General features: G+C 42.2%; 1 protein-coding gene across 9 annotated transcripts in view; it reads right to left on the bottom strand.

The window, feature by feature from the left end:
• The window catches only part of APBB2 (amyloid beta precursor protein binding family B member 2), a 163,693-nt gene extending 146,831 nt beyond the window's left edge, over positions 1-16,862 (bottom strand). For 2 of the 9 annotated variants that reach the window (XM_063157373.1, XM_063157370.1), the window contains exon 1: positions 16,823-16,850. The gene's annotated coding sequence lies outside the window, so the exon portion shown is untranslated. Of the gene's footprint in view, positions 1-16,822 lie in introns of all 9 variants that reach the window. The other 7 variants (XM_063157376.1, XM_063157371.1, XM_063157372.1 and 4 more) reach the window with 6 other exon arrangements.
• Positions 16,863-19,290: the final 2,428 nt, after the last annotated feature.

The raw sequence follows: 19,290 nt of genomic DNA, 5'->3' as shown, positions 1-19,290 counted from the left end.
CAGCAACAGGAACAGGAATCGAGCCAAACTCAACTGGATGTGTTTGCAAACCCTGCCAGGAGCATAATGACCACTGTAAAACGTAGCTGTCCTCACAAGGCAAAGGAAAAATGCTCCTGAGCACATGCTATTCAAAGCCTGTAAGAGCTTAGGCTGCTAACTCCTGCAGTTTGTAAATTCTTAGACAATCTGCTGAGCAGTCTTTCAAGGAGAAATAGCCTGGCACTCACTCCAAGCCTTTTCTTCACTTAACCATCCATAATAAAAGAAGAGTTGACCTGCATGTAAACCAACAACCAGCCAGAGGAATTTCCCTCCTGCCATTCCTGGATGCCACACATCCCTGTAGATGTATTTACCATGCTAGTTATCTTTTGCATGATCAAACACTCGATTGCAGCTGGTACTTTGAACACCAGGCTAAGAATCCAGGTGGAGAAATTTCCCCAGGGACTACGGAAAGCAAGGCCTTAAGGGCACCTATATCTCAAACCTTACTTGGTAAGAAAAGATGTGTAACTATTTTACTACCAACTGAACAACATCACTCAAGCCACCTCCCTCCACTTTTCCCCCCAAAACACACAAGCAGAATTACCAAGTATTTAAAATATGCAGGAATCCTTACATAAACTAAAAACATCCTTAGAGCATGTGTTAAATTCCCCAGCATTGCCAATGTAGACAGATCCTTTCGTGATTAAGCACAACGAGGCTATGCAGGAACTCAAGGCAGGCACCTTCATGGCAGATTCACAACATTCATAACTCCTTTGTTCTGGTATCTTGCAACACAAATAATTGTATTGGCCACTAAATACTATGTTTCCACATAATTTTAAAATCTTTCCACAATAAAGTGTTTTTCTCAATATAATGCTTTCCTTTACGAACGCTAAAAGTAAGGCAGTTTAATGTGACCTTCACAGAGAATGAGGTGAATTTAACAGCAACCTTTATAATTTGCTTGGGGCAGGGGGGGAAATTAGAATTAATCAGCCCCACTGAACTTTCCTATCCATTTCAACCTGGGGGAAAGTTTTACAGCAGGAAAGTGTTTGTTAAACTTTATTTCTGGTCACACAGGGACACAAGCAATGCTACTACAGGTTACCCACCAAGGAGGGAAGTAAAGGTACCTCTGTACAGAGAAACCTCAAATAACACAGCAAGTTTACGTCTGCCTTGGCAGGGAGCAAAACACAAAAAGGGAAACATGGAGAGATGTTTATGGCCCAACCCACGAGAGCAGAGTGAAATATCAAACAGCACATAAGCTCACAGCTCCTCTGCTCTGAGCCACAGCTTCCCTACTCCCGTTGAACCTGTACAAAACCCATCAGTAATTGTCTGTTGCTGTGCTCCTGCCTTCCACACAAAGCCATGCCTTTTTGGAATGCTGCTCTGTATCAAACCCACTGCAGTCAGTTAAGCATTGCAAAACACTTTAGAGTCCAAACACAGCTACCCTACTTCACAACATACTGCAGATTGTTTTAGAAGAGGAGAAAGGAAAAAAAGCAAAGTCAATAAATCTTTAGCTCAGGGCAACTTTACCTTGTGTTTTGCAGCTCCTCTATAGCAAAAATTATGCTTTATAGCAAGAATTAAGGGAATGTTTTCAATTAAAGCATATCTTGATCTCAAAATATCACCAATCTGATTCAAACTCCAGTCCCCCCCTCATCAGAGAAGTAGTTTCTCATGGGTTTTGGATATATATAATTTTTTTTTAAAGTACCAGCTGAAAGTGGGACTAAAAGCACATCTCCGAAAACAATCCTGAAACTACAAAGGTCTCACTGTCTGCCAGGAAAGAGTATCAAAAACACGCTCCAACTTGGCTGATGCTTGCGCACTGTCAGCCTAAAAAAGTGTTCAGAGCCAGACACTTCAAGGAAGAGCGAAGCTGTCTCTGCCCTCTTTGTTGTGCAATGACCCAATGTCAGGACCCAGTGTCCAGTTTGGGAGGGAGAGCCAAATCTTGTATGAACAAAGTGACATACATGGCTTTCTAACATGATTCAGGGCTCACTTACATCAGAGGGAAGTACTTCAGCACATCTATTCTACTAGCACCAGTAGGTCAAAATCAAAGCACTGAAGACATTGAAGTACTGCCTAAAATACAAAAGCAAAGCCAAAGGAACCACATATTGCTAAGAGAAATGAACAAATATTATCCTGGCAGGTAAAAATGTTTTCCCAGACCACCAAAATCCTTGTCGTAACTTAATAGCAGTAACGCAAGCTATTCAGATACAAAGGTTTCTTAGGAATTTTGGAAACATCTTTTACAGAATTACGAATGCACAATGCCATATTTAACTCCTGGCCACGAGTGACTTAAAGTTAACACTTCTCCTCCATCTTATCTTACTCATGCCAATTACAATGGGTTACTCAGAATCAGCATACTACCCATCAGTAACAAGGGTAGCAAATGCTTTCCTTTAGGCAGGAAAAACATATTTTCTACACTGTTCTCTGAGTCTAACACACGATAGATCTTGCTACATGTATTAAAGGTTCACCACTGACTGTCTACATAAAATCTTGAATTGCTGCCATTAAGATTTTAAATAGAGCAGAGTGTTTAGAGAAGCTAGCCCTCATTCTTGCTCTAACATCATCTCTGTCAGCCTTACAGAGCTGCCTTGATTTGCCACGCAGATCTGCAAGGAGCAAGAAGAGACACCACTGGGATCATCACTCCCTGTCTTCATGGGCTGGAGATGGCAGCCCATAACTTACATACCATGAACTGGGGAAAGCTGAGAGCAGGGAAATCCTAGCACTGCTCCTACTCCTAGAAGGACTGCCCATCCTTCTCCAGCACTGTGTTCAAAGATACAAATCACTTACACACCATAATGCTGCACTGACACTTACAAACATCAAGGAGAGGAGATGTCCTGTAGTACTTTTAAGACAGGCAACTCTAAATATAAACTAAGCCCTAAACCTGAGGAGTTCCAGCTCACACACAACACAACTTTATAAATTGAACCTTATAAATTCAGATAATGATAGTATTTAATAAATACTAATGTATTATACAAACTTCTGTATTTAACACAGTTATTATAGTTATGTATGCAGGGCAATCCTTGCCAAAGCTCTTGCAGCAAGAAACACCAAACTCTGCTGAAGCTTTTGGAATTCACCTCCAAGCAGCCAAATAGGAAGCTGCCACCACAGTTTGGGAAACCATATAGCCACAAGCAGTTCAAAGCCTACCCAGGCTGAGCAAGGTCGTCCAGTCATTCTTTGTGCCACTTCCAAAGACAATTAAGCAAAATCTTGTTTCAATTAGCTTTTCCAGAGCTATAAGCACAAAGAGCACTGCACAACTTCAGAAAGAAGAGGGGAGATCAAAAACATCAGGGCAGGGAAAGACCAGACAAAGCAAGGGGCAAGAAATCCCAAAGTGTATCCCCCCAAAATGTTGAGTACTGTGTGGGGTAAAGCCAATGCTTTTGTTCAGAACAGGGAGCCTTCTTACAGAAATTACCTTTCTCAGTTCTCATTATTTAAATTATTAATTTCTTCCTAGACAAGAACTCTACAGTATACTGTATAATGGCTCTACTTTTGTATAAGGGTTTAGTCTACCTATATATATCTGCAACATCTCATTTAATACCAGCAAGATTAATGCACCTTTTGAGCACTAACTTCTGGCAGACAATTTTATTTGGCAACATCCCACCCCTAGTCCTCTTCAATCTAGGCATCTCCTTTGCTCTTCCATTGTTTCCCCTTTAGTACAACCCTTAACTGCTTTGTAACTCAAATGACTGCCATAACAAATGTTTTATTAAAGACCAGATGAAATAAAAATATTTATCCCGACTAATATCTTAAGGTAGGAAAAAGAAAATAAAGGGTCATTTACTATGACACACTCCAGCAACAGATTAATTTATGTTGCATTTTGTCCACTTTTCCATAGATGGCTTTAACTATTCTTTCCTTTAATATATGTTTTAAAATTTAACAGTCTGACTGTTTCTTCTGTAAACACACACTGTGCTTCAAACACACCAGGGACTGTTACCACTTTGGAAAATAAGTAACTTTCACACATGTTTATATTCTATTTTAACCAAATCAAGAAATATGCAAAGAATGAAAACACAATATTTTATTCCTCAGAGTAGAGGTTTAAAAAAAAAAAAAAACCCACCCCAAACCCCATGCAGTTCTCTTTCACAGAGTCTATGAGAAAGCTGGAGAAAGATGATATTATGACAGGAAAAGGGAAATGGCTTCAAACCAAAAGAGAGCAGGTTTAGAGTAGATATTAGGAAGAAATTCTCTATTGTGAGGGTGGTGAGGAACTGGAACAGATTGCCCAGAGAAGCTGTGAATGCTCAGTCCCTGGGGAGGTGTTCAAGGCCAGGTTGGATGGGGCTTTGAGCAACCTGCTCTATTGAAAGGTGCCCCTGCCCATGGCAGGGGGGTTAGAACAAGAGTTTTGAGGTCCCTTCCAACCCAAGCCATTCTATGATTCTATATGGAAAATACAAAATATGGTTAGGCACCCAAGAATATAACAGCTTTTCCTACAGCTTCTGTTTCACTTACTCCAAGCAGCAGCAGTCTGCTGAGAAGGAGAAATTCAAAGTTTGTGTTTTCCCTCCCAACAAGAAAAGTCATCTCAGGGAAATAAACATTTTTTGCAACAAAATATACCTATAAATTTCTGTTCTTTACAAAATACCTAGTATAGAGCAACAGCAATGCTATCTCTGTAACCACCAACACTGGGAATTAGTCAAGCAGCTAATTGCAGACAAGCACAATTGTCACAGGCCTTGAGAGGTGTTAAGTCACTCCATGCTGGGAAAGAGACTCGTGAGACCTTCCAGCTCAGCTGGCAGCTTGCAATGCTCCTCCTCAGAAATCCCACACTGCTGCACTGAGATAACAAGTACGTGTTTGTACAAAGGGGTCACTGATATGAAATTAAGCCACCAAATTTCAACCAATTTTGATACCTGAGAGCATGAGAATTAATTCATTGGAGTAAAGCTCTACTGCTTTCATAATCTAAGTTTAGTTGGAGCAGCAATTTATGGTCTGTATGCTAAAGGTTACATACACATGACAGTCTTAATAACAGTCACTCAAAAATTCACAGGAAAAAATCCCAGTACTATTGTCACTGCCTGCCTGGATGCACAGACACTGTGTAATCTCTTTCATAGCACTGAAAATGTGGCACACAGGTAATTGAAGCATCAGAGTTCCATAATAATATGACCCCACATCTGATGGTTGGCTGCAGCTTAATGAAACAGAAGAGCAGTGAATGATTTAGACAAAACCAGGATGGAGGCTAAAAGCAAGATCTGCTTCCTCTAGACAAAGACAGAAGGAACTAAGTGATAATGATTACCTGTGAATATTCAGAAAAACAGATAATCTGTGATAAAAGCAATCTCAAAGTGTCTAGTATACCATCATCACTTCTAGCTCCTATTTTTATCCTCAAGAATAAAAAAAAAAAAAAAAAAAAAAAAGAATTGGCTCACTTCTTTTAAATTACCAATGTCCCTACACAAAAAATTATTGTGGTAATTACTCCCTCTTTTAAAAAGCACCTTTACTTTTTCTCAATGCCTTCTTATAATATGCACCAGCAGTCAATTACCATCTCACAGGAGTAAAAGTCCAAAATATGCCACTTGCCTGAGTGGTGGCATCAATAGACCTTCTTTGGCAACACAGTCACTGGTGACATGCAACTTGCATACAAAGTTTTCAGCTCAAAAAATTAATACAGCTTAAGAAATTCATCTACCCTAACCAGTATTTAGGGAGAAATCCCATTGGTGTGGTGGCACCTAAACAGAGCATCTACCTAACAATTTCTTTCAGAATGTGGGGAAGAAAACCCCACAAGACTTGCTGCTCTCCCTCCTCCCCTTCCACAGTGATTCATTTCTGAAGACAAAACTTCTCATTCTAATATACATTAAACATTTATGCTTGCCTGACTTGATGTGGAAAGGAAAGCATAAAAACAGTAACTGGGTCAAGGGTGCAATTATCAGAAGTTGTATTAATGTGGTGAAATCCATGGGACAACAGGATAACCAGCAGATCTAAAAATTCCCATTGGCATGCTATTTCTTAACTTTGTGCTCAGAGCGCCTAATTTGAAAAGCACTTTGCTTTTCTCTTCAAAGAGAATTGTTTTAAGAAAAAGGTTGTTTTAAACACAGATATTTTTATACCATGAAAAAGCATGGAGTAAACGAGGGAAATGAGCATGTAAAAGCCTCCTAGCACTACTTCCCTTTGGAAGCAAGACATGAATTTCATGATCTTGATTCTGACAACAGGGTGCTGTTCTAAGGTGAGCTCAGTTTCTGAAGCCATCCCTGGTGACCCTTAAGATAACAGCACTAGAGCTAGACTTCCCAGTAGAGCTGTCTTTTTTTTAAACACTTGCTCCCCATCAGTGTATCCAACCCATACTGTTATTTCACTACAGTGCTTTGCCTCTGCCAACACTCAGCAATACCAATCTCCTGCACCTTGTTAAATTGTGATGTGATCTTCACACACAAAAGCCTAGTGCTTCAAACTGAAACATTTTATCAAGTTTAAGATATTCTGTTGCTTTCTAGTTATGGCAAAAAACCTTGAAAACACCCATTTGAAAAGTACCAATAATTTTACTACAATTTCCTGTATGCTGTGCAGATACCATCTGAGGTAAGAAAGTATTACCCTCCACAGGAGTCAAGCATTCCTGTGTGCACTGCCCTGTTCCAAAGAAAAAGTTCTTTCAGCCACAGCTTCTGAGAGAGGTAGAAACATGGCTAATTCAATGAGCCTGTCACACTCAGCTTACAAGCCTTTGGAAAACACTGGTTTTTAATCAACCACTTTTACCAAACAGATGTGGCTACTTGACAAGCTTTGCACAGGGTCTCTCATGGCCTATTGAAACTCTCTGTTGTGCTGTGAAAGCATTTGAGGTAGCTTATGCTTCTGAATTAGAGATAATAAAAGCCACAGACACTACTACATTAGCAATAGCCAAGAAAACGCAAAGGAACATAGATTGTATGTGAAACTCCCATATGTAAACGTCAGTTTCTGCAAAACAAAACACAGTTATTTGCAAATTTGGTTACTTAGAATCTTACAGGATAAACCCTGGCCTGTCCTTGAAACAGACAAGGGGAGGAAAGAAAGAAACTTAGAAAACATTTTTAAATGTATTTATTTGTACTTTGCACAGACTATGCCTCCCCACTGCTCCACAAAAGTGCTTTATACCCAGGTTGGTGTCTAACTCTGTGCAAGTGACTTAGGCTTATTTTACTGTTGCATTTTGCAGCAAATCTCATCATCTAGCTCCTCTGTGTAATTAAGATTCCTCTTTATGTACTAGCTCCTACCTCCACCGAGTCCTCTGGCAGCCTTCGGGAGCACCAGTACCTTCTTTTTGGAATTGCAGGGTATGTGTGTCACACCCCTTAGAGCACCTCCTCTGTCAGTTTAAAATCTATTCAAATTCAGTTTCATCCTCTACCATCAAAGATCTAGAATTTCAATACCTCCTTTCAAGCTCACCTTGTGCAAGGAGGATACAAATCCTGCCATAACAGCGCACTGCATCTACCCATGCTTAAAATATTTGCTTGCAACCTCAGCTCAAAGAACAAGCCCAGAATGGGGAAAGCCCAGCTCCCTGCTTGAACACCGTCTGCCTGAGGGAGTGGTCAAGTATTTGCAGCAGGGACAACTCAGGACAGTGTGCCAAGGGAGAGTGCTCCAGGAGAACTCTGGACACGCTCACACTGCGTGCCATGGAAGAGCTCTCTAGGACAGCCTGGTGACACTGTGCCAAAAGTACCCACCCTCTGTTCTAGTGTCATTAGCTCTCTCAGAGTAAACATCAGCAGCCTGTGAATTTTCCATCCCTGTACTGCAGCAAAGGCAGTATAGGCAGCAGAAGCTAAAGCTCAACACCAGCTAGGTTGGAAGTCGGACCAGCACATCCTGAATCAGCCCCACACTGTCCAGGCTTGGTTTTACAGCCAGCGTGCTGTGTGGGCTGACAGCCTTATTTTAAACCTTTGCATATGTGTTATTTAACCCACAGATTTAAATCAACCTTAGGACTTACGGACATAAACCTTAACAGCTTTCGAGGAGTAATAGGATTTATCAGGCCAACTATTAAGAAACTCAAATTTCTGATTTATAGCAGAAGCTCATATTTCCTCATTTAATTCCTAGTGCAAGCTGGGATACCAGATCAAGTGCTATTTTTTCCAGCTCTATATTTACACTTCAAGGACTATGTAGAAGCACAGAGCAGAAGCAAAAATTCAGCTAAATGCCTCAATTGTGAGCCTTTTGGGGGAGGTTCACAGAAGTTTGGGTTATGTGCCTTCAAACAGGTTTTCAAAGCAGTACAGATCTAGACATCCATCACAACTCAAGGAAGGAGGACCCAAACTTGAAATTTAGGAAAATAATAGCTTTACCTTGCATATGCACAGAAGCTGAAAAGCTTTGAGACAAAAAGGAGGGTTTCTCTTCTGCTCTAGCAGGAGGTGCAGCTGAAGAATTTCAGCCTCACCCATGCAAAATTAGATATTTATTTTGGATAAATCCCACAGAATGCTTTCCGCCCAGCCAGCACTCCTACCTGCTGGTTTGGCAGCAGCAGAGGCAGGCTCTGTGCTGCAGGATGGCAGGCAGCCAGCCACCAGCTCCTGGGCCTCTCCACACGGGCAGGGTGCACTGCTCAGTGCAGCCTCGGGGTTACTGCAAGGCAAGCACAGTGACAGCTCTCAGCTGCCACATCTCTGAGCCTACAAGGGTCACCAGAGCCTCTGCTACCAGGGAAACAGCAAATTTAGGGATGCACCTTGCCTTACCCTGCCTGTCAGCTGTTCCCTTCCCTGTAATGTATGCACACACACTGGAAAGGGGGGAGAACAAACATCACCCCCTGACTTGCTGGTTGGACCAGGGAAGCACCGAGGGATCCCCCTGTTTTCTGCCTAAAAACAAGCAAAATCCTATCATATCATTGTATGTGTTCCTACACACCAGCTGGCCAAAGCACAGCATGGAGACTGAATTTCAGAACCAACACGCTGTCGCTACATTACAAAGGTTCTATTGTCATTATATTGCAAAGGTTCCACACTGCTAGAGTTTCATACCTCCTTGATGTTTCTCATAGGCAGCTCCTCTAAGCACTGACTCTTCCTTATCCTCACAGCAGCCAGCTGACTCCAGTTCACACCAACACAATCCTTTATAACACTCTGCTTATCAGCTACAGCTGTGGCCTGTTAAAGTCAGGCCTGCTCCCAATCTCTAATAATTGGCTCAGCTGCAACTCTTTAGGGGGTAAGATTACTTTCTATACTACCTTTATTTTCTTATATTGTATCCCCCTACACCAACATATGCTGACTGAGTTTTAGCCCAAAGCAAGATAGAAAACAACAGAAATTGACTCCTGCCTGAGGAACAAACCTTTAACCATGCTCTGAGGATCCCCCGACTTCAGGATTTTTCTGGCATGAAGCCTCATTGACATCCCTCAATGTCCCAATTGCCCCTCTTGATTCCCTTCCCCACACAGACTCCTCAATGAGAACTCCTGAATTTTCTGTGATCTGCCATCAAGAGTTACACTTCAGTGCAAGGGCATCACAATATTGACATGCTGTCAGGCTGCAAAGACAAACTTCCCGGGGAACACTTAAGCCATTTCCTTGACAAACAGCACCATTTTTATCACATTAGGACATGTCTATATTGGTTTTCAGAAAAGAATTAGTGGTCCCTCAGTGCTGAAATGCCTCTACCAGAAAGCTTCCTATATTTTGGCAGATACAGAATTTTTACCCATGTTTAAATCTGTACTTGCAAAAGGAAATATACAGGATATTTCACTGAAAAAGTTTACACATGTCAACACTGACATAACAGCATGCAAAGATTATAAAAATAAGGTTAAAACATATATATAATTAAGCATTGCTTGCTAGCAGCTCTTGCACATGCTTAAATAATAACACATGCTTAAACCCATCATTATTTTGTGTTACTTCAATATCCTTTGTTAGTCCTCTTAACAACCTACAAAGTTAGCTAACAATAAGTTCAATCTCAAATGTTTCCAAGAAGCAAACTTCAAATAATTAAAAATATGGGGTTTTTTCTAATGTTTCTCTTTTCAAATACACAAGCATCATCAAACATTTTTCCTAAATTGGAGAACTTTTTAAGAGAATTAATATCAAACTTCTCAAAAAATATTTAAAAATCCTGTTTGTCTGAGTACGTGTATCTTTTCACATACAGTTCTGTTAAACCATTCCCTTCAGTGATGGTTCCTGTGCTGTTTCATTGTTTTCTTGAATTATGGTGGGGAAAAGAGAGAGGGAAGGAAAGAGAAGAAGAGAAGAAAAAAAAAAGAAAAAGGCAAGCAGACTCCCACACGACTAGAAAAATATGAGTTATTTCTCAACCTGCCACTCCACCAGAGTGCCTGACCTGGTGAGATCTCACATTCCCCAAAGGTTTTACACCCACGTGGGTATCAGGGAAAAACAAATAAGCCCAAAAAACCCCATCAACAAAGTATCATGGAGATCTGCCTCTCCTGCTCACACAGGAGGCAGGCAGGGTGTCAAGGAGACAAGATCATCACATAATGCTGAAGGTTTTCTTAATGCCATGTGCATCCCAAACACCCAGGCTGCCTACTGTATTTACTTCCAAATGAATCTTGCTGTAAGCTCATAGATTTATTTTATACAGTTTCTTATGTATCTTCACCTCATTTACACAATGCAATTAAACTTTCTTTCCATTATGTCACTTTTAAGTCCCAATTTTATCTGTCAAGTGCCAAGTTCTCCATGGGAGAGAATTCCTCCTCCTTATTTCTCTTCCTTGCAGTTCCCTTTCATGTTTCATGGTAGCTCTCTGCACAGCTTTCTCCATAGCTACACAATTCAACACCTTGCTAAGAAATATCTCCTCCTAACAATAAACCTCTCTGCAAATAGAATTAACAAGGCAAGTGCAAACACAAGAGCAATGAATTAGTTGCCATATTTAGCCAAACTACTGCTTACACTTCCTTATGAAGTGGAAGCAGCAGTTTGGGTAAATGAAATTCTATATTAGATACACAAAATAGTTTAATGTCAAGCTCCTCATTTGCTGAATTCTGCAGCTGCCTTGTAGGAACCCTGCAGCATCTCCCTTCAATTCATCTGAGAAATTATACTTCCAAGTTTTCCAAGAAAGTCTTTGTGCAATATTAGTCACACTAATGACTGCCATTTAGTAACTATCCTGAGAACACTGCAAAGATACATTTCTACAACAGACAACAGCAACAAAACCTATAAAGCTTATGGTAGCTTCTTATGTTAAAACAAGTTAATTCGTAAAGGTAAGGAACATTAAGGCCTGCCAATTTCCTTCTCTCTGGAATCTGTCCTTCACACACAGTAATTACATTGGGAAACCTCCCTCCATAACCAATTAATAGACATAAGGAAAAAATCAGTTGTGACTAAGAGAGTACTGCATTAAACATATTTTAACACCAACATCAAATTCAAATGGTATTTTTAACACATCATCTACACTTGAAATCTGCAGAAGTACTTTAGAACTGTTCCTTTTGGTGCCTTTGAAAATTAAACTGCACTTGCACTAAAGGCAAAGAAAAAGAAACCTCCAACAGAACAACTAAACACACTGCAAAATTGCTTAAAAGCATATCATAGTGAAGCATGACTAGTGCTTCCAGGAGGGTTTTCCCAAAGGCAGACAGAACTGATACTTTGTCTGACAGGGTATATTATCTGGATTGCAATGTAATCCAGCAAGGAAGACAAAGGAAAAAAAGATTCTCCTTAAGTCTTCTCCAGAAAATAAGAACAGCCAAACAGTAATAAATCACAGAGTTATAACTCCATTTTGGCATAGCTACAGGAGGACACCATTGAGATTTTAGAAGGGGTTTTAAATTGTGAAGTCAGACAGATTAAACTGTCAAATATAAGTCTGCCAGGAGTTTGCTTGAAGTACTTTACAGCCATAGCACTATTCATAAATAAATTAAAATAAACCAGAATTACAGACACTGGCTATCTGAGACTGGGATCAGAAGAAAAATTTGCATGTTTTATTTTCTAGGAAACCTCTCTCTGTCACATATTACTTTCAATGCATTACTACTCAAGCTAGTAGTTTACATTCATGAATTCCTAGACTGAACCGTGCCTGACTTCATTCATCTGAGATCAGTGCTCAGTATCAAATGCAGCAAAGACTACCGATAAAGGCACATATTTGCATCTAGTTAATCATCCTAATTGGTATGCGGACCACTTTAAAAATGCACTAATCAGTGTTACACCCAGATGCAGGGTTTGTTCAGCAGTAAAAGTCATGATCTAAACACTTACCCAAACAAATATCACATTTTCAGGGGAGACTGAAGCTCAGCATGTTGCAGTTAAAGAAAGAAAATGGTTTTAACATTGGGAGACAGAACTTTGAGGCGGACCTTAGATCTCCAGCTAAATCGAGTATTATCCTTTTAAGGCATAAAGAAATCCACTTTCTTTAACAAGGTTAACTCACTATCCTGAGAGTGATGGAGGCCAAGTGTCTGCTGTCTTTGTCAGGGCAGACTCCTACATTCATTTCCCCTAGCCTTGCTGCAGGGTCTGCTCTTACACCCTTGGCAACAAACTTCAGCAACCAGGACCTCCCAGATGAGGCACAGATAAACGGTGGTCATCAGCAATCCCAAGGCACCCTCCACACCACAACAATTCCCTCAAATTCTCCTGCCAGAGCTTTACAGCCTCCTACCTGTAGCACCCCTGGCAGGTGAATGGAAAGTGGTAAAAGAGACAATAATCTCAGCAGGGATCCCGGGGAAGCTAAGCAGAAATTAGGAATTCTTTTCCCAGCCAGCAGCAGGCCTACAGACAAGCAGCACTCCTGGCTGAAGGCCATAGAGGCTGCAACAAGATCCCAAGGAGGCTGCAGACAGACCAGACAGGCATTTGGAACCAAAAACCACCAAATGTTTTGAAGGGAAAGCATGCATCCAACTCTGGTAACAACAAGCTGAGAACAGCCAGAGCTTCAGACAGTATCTACAGAGGAGGTTTTGAATAAGGGCATCCTGTTCTTATTTTTCCTTTGACATCTGCTTTCATGGTGACCAAAAATAAAAAAAGGAAAAGGGAAGAAAGAAAAAAGGTTGCAGAAGACAACAGATTACAAGGGAAGCAGGCTGAAGGGTAAAAAGAATTAGGCAATTAAAGCAGGACATCACACAGAGCATTGCAAAAACACCCTCTGTTCCTTAAATCTCTGGGGACAGCATAGATCAGTGCTCTGTCCAAAGCATAATGAGACAAGGAAACAGGCACAGAGGTGCTGGGATACTGCTCACCATGAGAAGCAGTCAGGTTCTGCTGACAGTCACAGTAACCATTACACAGCATCTGCAGCTGGCTGCATTCCTTGTTGGACAATATTTTTCAAACCAACTACAGACCTCATACAAGTTCAACTACTGCAACCACCATGCCAATAACTCAGACATCCTGCAGGACAACGAATTAGACAAATCCCATGCACAACTAGCTCCACTAGACTTGTTTTCAAATTTGTTTTAACTTTATTTAATTATGGTCTTCCAGTCACAGCATACCTTGGAGAACTGGTCTCATTTCACATTATCTGGGCCTACTGTACAGCCCCCCCAAGAACTCCTTTTTGAGAGGATTTATGAATTACTTACATATGGGGGGGGGCAGAATTGCTGCAGTTCCTTTTTTAACCTGAAAGTTAATAAGCTCAAGCAGCTCATATATACAAACACATAGTTTCCTTTTGCACAGCGGGTACTTTAAGGAAAAGGATTTTCCACACAATTAGATGCAGTTGTTAGACAATACATTATTCTAGAGGGGGAAAAAAACCTAATAAGCAAAACATTTCAGAAAGCAGCCACTAAGCACATTGCAACCATGTAGCAATACAAGCTATAAAGCAGGCATTTTTATATCAGTTTTGTAGAGACAGAATTCAAAAATAAGAAACACTAACACATAAAATCTATATAAAGTTAACTCAGGCATACAGAAAAGCTTTTCTTGAGTTACCAAGCCTTCTCTCCTACTGCCACAGCCAAGCATACAATACAGGCTTCCTCAACATATCCTCAAGAGCCAGTTAAGGGGTTTACTCCATTTATCCCATTTTAAGGTTGTTCTGGAACCTGAGCCCATTTAGGAAGAAACTGTGTAAATTTCAGCTTAAGTTTATTCCTGCCAGTTTATATCCATTTCCTCTCATGCCAACATTGTTCTTTAGCTTAAATAGCTCCTCTCTTCCTTTTTAGTATTTATATCCCAGCTGTACTTACAGACTGCAATCATATTCCATCTCAGCCTTATTTGCTAGGCTAAACAAGCCAGGCTTTCCGTGTCTTCTCTGAAATAATTGACACTGCTGTCCTCCAGCCTCAGTCTGCACTGTCCCACCTGCAGCACAGGTGGGAGAAGTGCCCATGGCACTCACACAGCTCACACCCCTTCCACCACTGCTCCTGATGTGTCCTGGCCTGACATCCTCCACCATCACCTTCACTTTCCCCACAACAGCAACTTGGTCAGGGATCAGCCAAGCACATCCCTGGCTCTACTGCTCCCCTCCCAGTAATGGAGCTCCTTGCTCACAGCAGGGTACAAAGGCAGGACTTTGTATCCCACTAGAAAGGGATGTACAGGATAGTTTGTTTTCAGTGTGGATGATTTGTTCAAGTCTGACTACGCATCCTGTGTCAAAGCTTGCTATCTGACAGAGATGTAATCAGTCAGTGGCTCACCATTACCATCAACTACCAGGATTCACTTCAGTTTTTCACAACCTCTGCTAAAAAATCCTTACAGCAGGCAATCTCAAGTACTCAAATTCCCCCTTAAGCTCCTGAAGTCACCACTCTCTTCAGCTCGAATCCTGCAGCAGCGCTTTCTAGGCTCCTCAGGCATTTCCTAAGGAAAACTCCATCCCTCCTGAACAATGGCACAGCGAAGTCTACCCAACACCATACCAAAAATGACCAATTTTGTCACTGGTTTCCAGCTTAGCTGCAGAACTGAAAATGAAAATAATAATCCAGGTTTCCAAGTCATGCATTTCCTCTCCTAGCAAATGATTCCCGCAGTTGTAATCTACTATTTAGAAGACTCTTGCTGGGAAAGGCACATTCACTCGTACTGCTTCAGAGCCAAGAATCTTCCTCCTTGTTACAACAGTTATGTTTTCTTCATAACACAGGATAAAATTACTCTTCATCCCAAAGAGTCTTCTCCAGACCTTGATTCCCTCAACTGACAAAAGACCCCAAAAAATACAAGCCAAAAAGTATTTAATCACACGCTCATTGCTGTAAAGGAAGAACAAAAATATCCTCACTCCGCATGACTGTTCCAGACAAGGAAATTAATCAGCCAAGATTCTGTCCCAAGGTCACCGTAAGAGGATGTCTCTTCCTTTAAGTGCTAGGACATCTGCACTCTTATTTTAACTAAATGCAATTATGCCAGCAGAAAACAGTTTTAAACACAAGACAGACAACTCATTCAGGCGTTCAGAAAATACCAGAGCGTGACATGTAGGATCCAGAACAAACTGCAGGAGCACACCTCCGAGCCAGAGGACACAGCAAACCCGCAGCAGCTCAGCGGCAACCATAGCTCAGCTCCTGGGACACCCCAGCAGATCTTGGGGAAGCACTGACACTTGCAGCACACACTGTTACCCCAAACAACTGACTGCAGGTACCATTTACCACGTACAGCATCCACAGCACACAAAGCCCAGCAACGCACCAGCGCTGCAGAGCTGCGTTTTTTCCTTGGTTTTGTCATTTTGTGTTTAAAGCCCAGAAGTACACTTGCCCTCCCCGGCAAGCAGGAGCCCAGCCAAGAATTACAAAGCATTGCAAACAAGCAGGCAAAGCAATGAAGTACAAATACAAACCGTTACACTTTCCATTTTATCTGCCTCTCTAGCCGCAACGAAAAGTAGCTCCGTTGCTGCCTTGGGCCCCAAGCAAATTCCTGACAACTTCCAAGACGGATTCATGGGGTCCCACGTTTTGTTCCGAGGACCGGATTTTTCCCATTTGCAGCCCCGCGCGTAACCCTCGAGTACGATTTAATCACAGAGCTCAACCTGCTCACTCTACTAATTAAAACAAAAACAAAAAAACAAAAAACAAAAAAAAAAAAACAAAAAAAACCAAAAAAACAAAAAACCAAAAAAACCCAACCGAAAACCAAAGAACATTACAAAACACAAAACAAACCTACTACAGGCACTTTTACCATTTTACCATTTACCGCACCACCAGCAGCAGAACGAGACCAGCTGCCGCTGCTATTCGCCGCCCGCGGGAGCAGAGCCCACGCTCGCCGCAGGCTCGGCCAGCGCTCTGCAGCAGCGCTCCTGCACACCGGGGGAAGGCAGCGGACCGCAGGCCGGCCTCGGCCCCGCACCCCCGAGACCGGGATGCGCCGCAACGGCCCCGAGCAAGGGCGGCGGGACCCTCCCCCGGCCTCCTGCCCGGTCCCACCGGCAGCGGGCCGGGCGGAGCGGCGGCACCGCGGGCGGCCGCGCACCGGGGCTCTGCCGCGGAACGGGACGCGCTGCCCTGCCGTGCCCTACCGTGCTCTGCCTTGCCCTGCCGTGCCCTCCCGCCGCCCGCCGCGGAACGCACCTGCCCGCCGCGCCGCTCCGCTCCGCCGCCCGCCCCGGAGGCGCCCGCAGCCGCTGCGGGATGCGGCCAGCCTTCCGGAAACGCTTCCCAGCCCGCTGCGCTTACCCAGGAAACGATTCCGGCCGCCGGCCGCCACCGCCCCTCCTCTCCCTCCGCCCCGGCCGCCGCCCAGAGCCGCGGCCCGCAGGGTGGCGCCGGGCGGGGCCAGGGGCGATGGCCGCGGCGCCATGGCGGCAGAGTGCCCGCTGGGCCTGACCCGGCCCGGGCCAGCCCAACGGGGTCAGCAGCCCACATCAGAGCAGATGTATATCTGTGAAAGAGAACAGCTTGTGTGTGAGGCAGGTCTACCCCCTGGGGAAAAAGAAAAAAAATTTTTTTTTTTCTTCTTAGGGAATAAAAAGGGTTCTGGCTCGTGCTTGGCATGTGTGGTAATGCCCATGTCAGGTGAGGCAGTGGGAATGACTCTCCTAAAATGCCACGTGCTGTATCCCGGTGCTCCTGCGGCAATAGTGAGGGACAGAGGTAGACAGGGAGACAGCCAGGTAGGCTGGGAAGCCCTAGAAGATTTTATCACTCTACAATTACCTGAAAGGAGGTTGTTGACAGCTCGGGGTTGGTCACTTCTCCCAGGTAAAAAGCAATAGGACAAGAAGAAACAGCCTGAAGTTGCACAATGGGAGTATTATGCTGGATATTAAGAAAAGTTTCTTCACTGAACAGGTTGTTAAGCATTGGAACAGGGAAATGGTGGAATCGCCATTTCTGAAGGTATTTAACAGGATGGGTAGGTGTAGTACTTGGGGATGTGGTTTAGTGGTGGACTTGGCAGTGTCAGGTTAATGATTATACATCGTGATCTTAAATATCTTTTTGTATGTTTCTATGATTCTAATTTTATGTTTCTGTGATTATAGGAATTGTTTTTCACAGTGGATATGGGCACCAATTAGCAACATGGCAGTGGGCTCCACACCCACATGGCTGATGAGCATTAGCAAACCCCATCTGGTCATGGATTAATGGAGTGTGCTTGGCATAGGCATAGGCTCCAGGCAACTGTGTTCTGGTTGGTCTCAAAGCTCAGGTAACCAGTGTGAATGGAAAGGTGTGCAGAAAACAAACAAGTAAAGGACCAGGCCTGGCAACGTCACTGCTTTAACCTGTGTGCACTGCTATAGGGTTATAGATTAAATCCCTACACACATCTTGAGATGGATGAGTAGGGAATCACAGCAACCTCCCAGACAGTTAGAAATGAGGCTTAATAGAACACACCCACAGGAAGATATTTCTGTTTAATGCCTTACAAATATGTGGAATATTGTCTGTTTTGCCAAACTAGACTTTTGAGATTGCAGGGGAAGAAAGTGGTCATTGCTAAAGCAAAAAATTCAACATGAGATGGTAGTTTAATGAAAAGCATGTAGCAGACCTTTTACTTCAACACCTCCTAACAATTTTAGGAACAGCGGATGCAAAACAATCGGCAGTAAAATAGTGTCATATTGGAGTGGCCTAAGATGTATAAGGAGGTCAAAGAAGCCTATTACAATCCTGAAGTTGGCATCTCATACATTTTCTGACATGTTCTTGTAAATGTAAACACATATAGTAGTCCTACTGAAGTGCCCAAGTCTGCTTTAAAATTTACCACACCTTTTATAACAGCAAATCTCTTCATCTGCAAGAGATGATTTTTCCTATGCATTCCATAACCTTCTTCTGTGTTTTGTTCCCTGCCTTTACAATCATGTCCCTGGTCAAAACAGAACACTCAGGAACTGAGAACAATTTAAAGGATCATTAAGATTAATAACAATATTAAGTCTTTAATTAAAAATATTTATGTTTTTAGAAGATCATATTGATATCCACCAGCCTAAAGAACAGAAAAAAAATGTTTGTAATTGTAAGTGCTATACTGATGAACAGGAAGAAACAACAATTAGGTGAAGACATACAACAGTTAAGCAAAGTAATTCAGAGCAAAGCACCTAAAAATTAATATTTAATAACTTACTCTTAAATGTATTTTCCTTTTTTCTAGAACTTTTTCCACTTTTTCCATTTGTCTTAAAATTGGACATTATTTAATCTAACACTTTTATAAGCTAAAACTCACATTTTAATTGATATTTTTAGATTCAAGACTAAGAAGATGGCCCAGAAAAGCCTCTAGTTATAATGATCTATAATAAAATCATGTTATTGTGATCAGTTTCAGAAGGACCTTCTGAGACATCCAAAGGTGATTCATCACATTCCAGCATTTGCAAATCATGTTGCTTCCCTCTTTAACAAAGCACATCATCCAGCAGGAGGGAAAGCTTTTATGCTTTGACAGCATACTGGAGAAGAACTCTCCCTGGAATATGCACTATATCTACTTTAGAGATGCAAGACAACTAGCAGATTACCAAGGTTATTAGTGACTACCCTATTAATAAATTTCCCTGACAGAAATGCTC

The sequence above is a fragment of the Melospiza melodia genome, chromosome 5, assembly GCF_035770615.1.
Source record: "Melospiza melodia melodia isolate bMelMel2 chromosome 5, bMelMel2.pri, whole genome shotgun sequence".
Classification (NCBI taxonomy): Eukaryota; Metazoa; Chordata; class Aves; order Passeriformes; family Passerellidae; genus Melospiza; species Melospiza melodia.
This window is presented reverse-complemented; position numbering and strand designations above follow the sequence as displayed.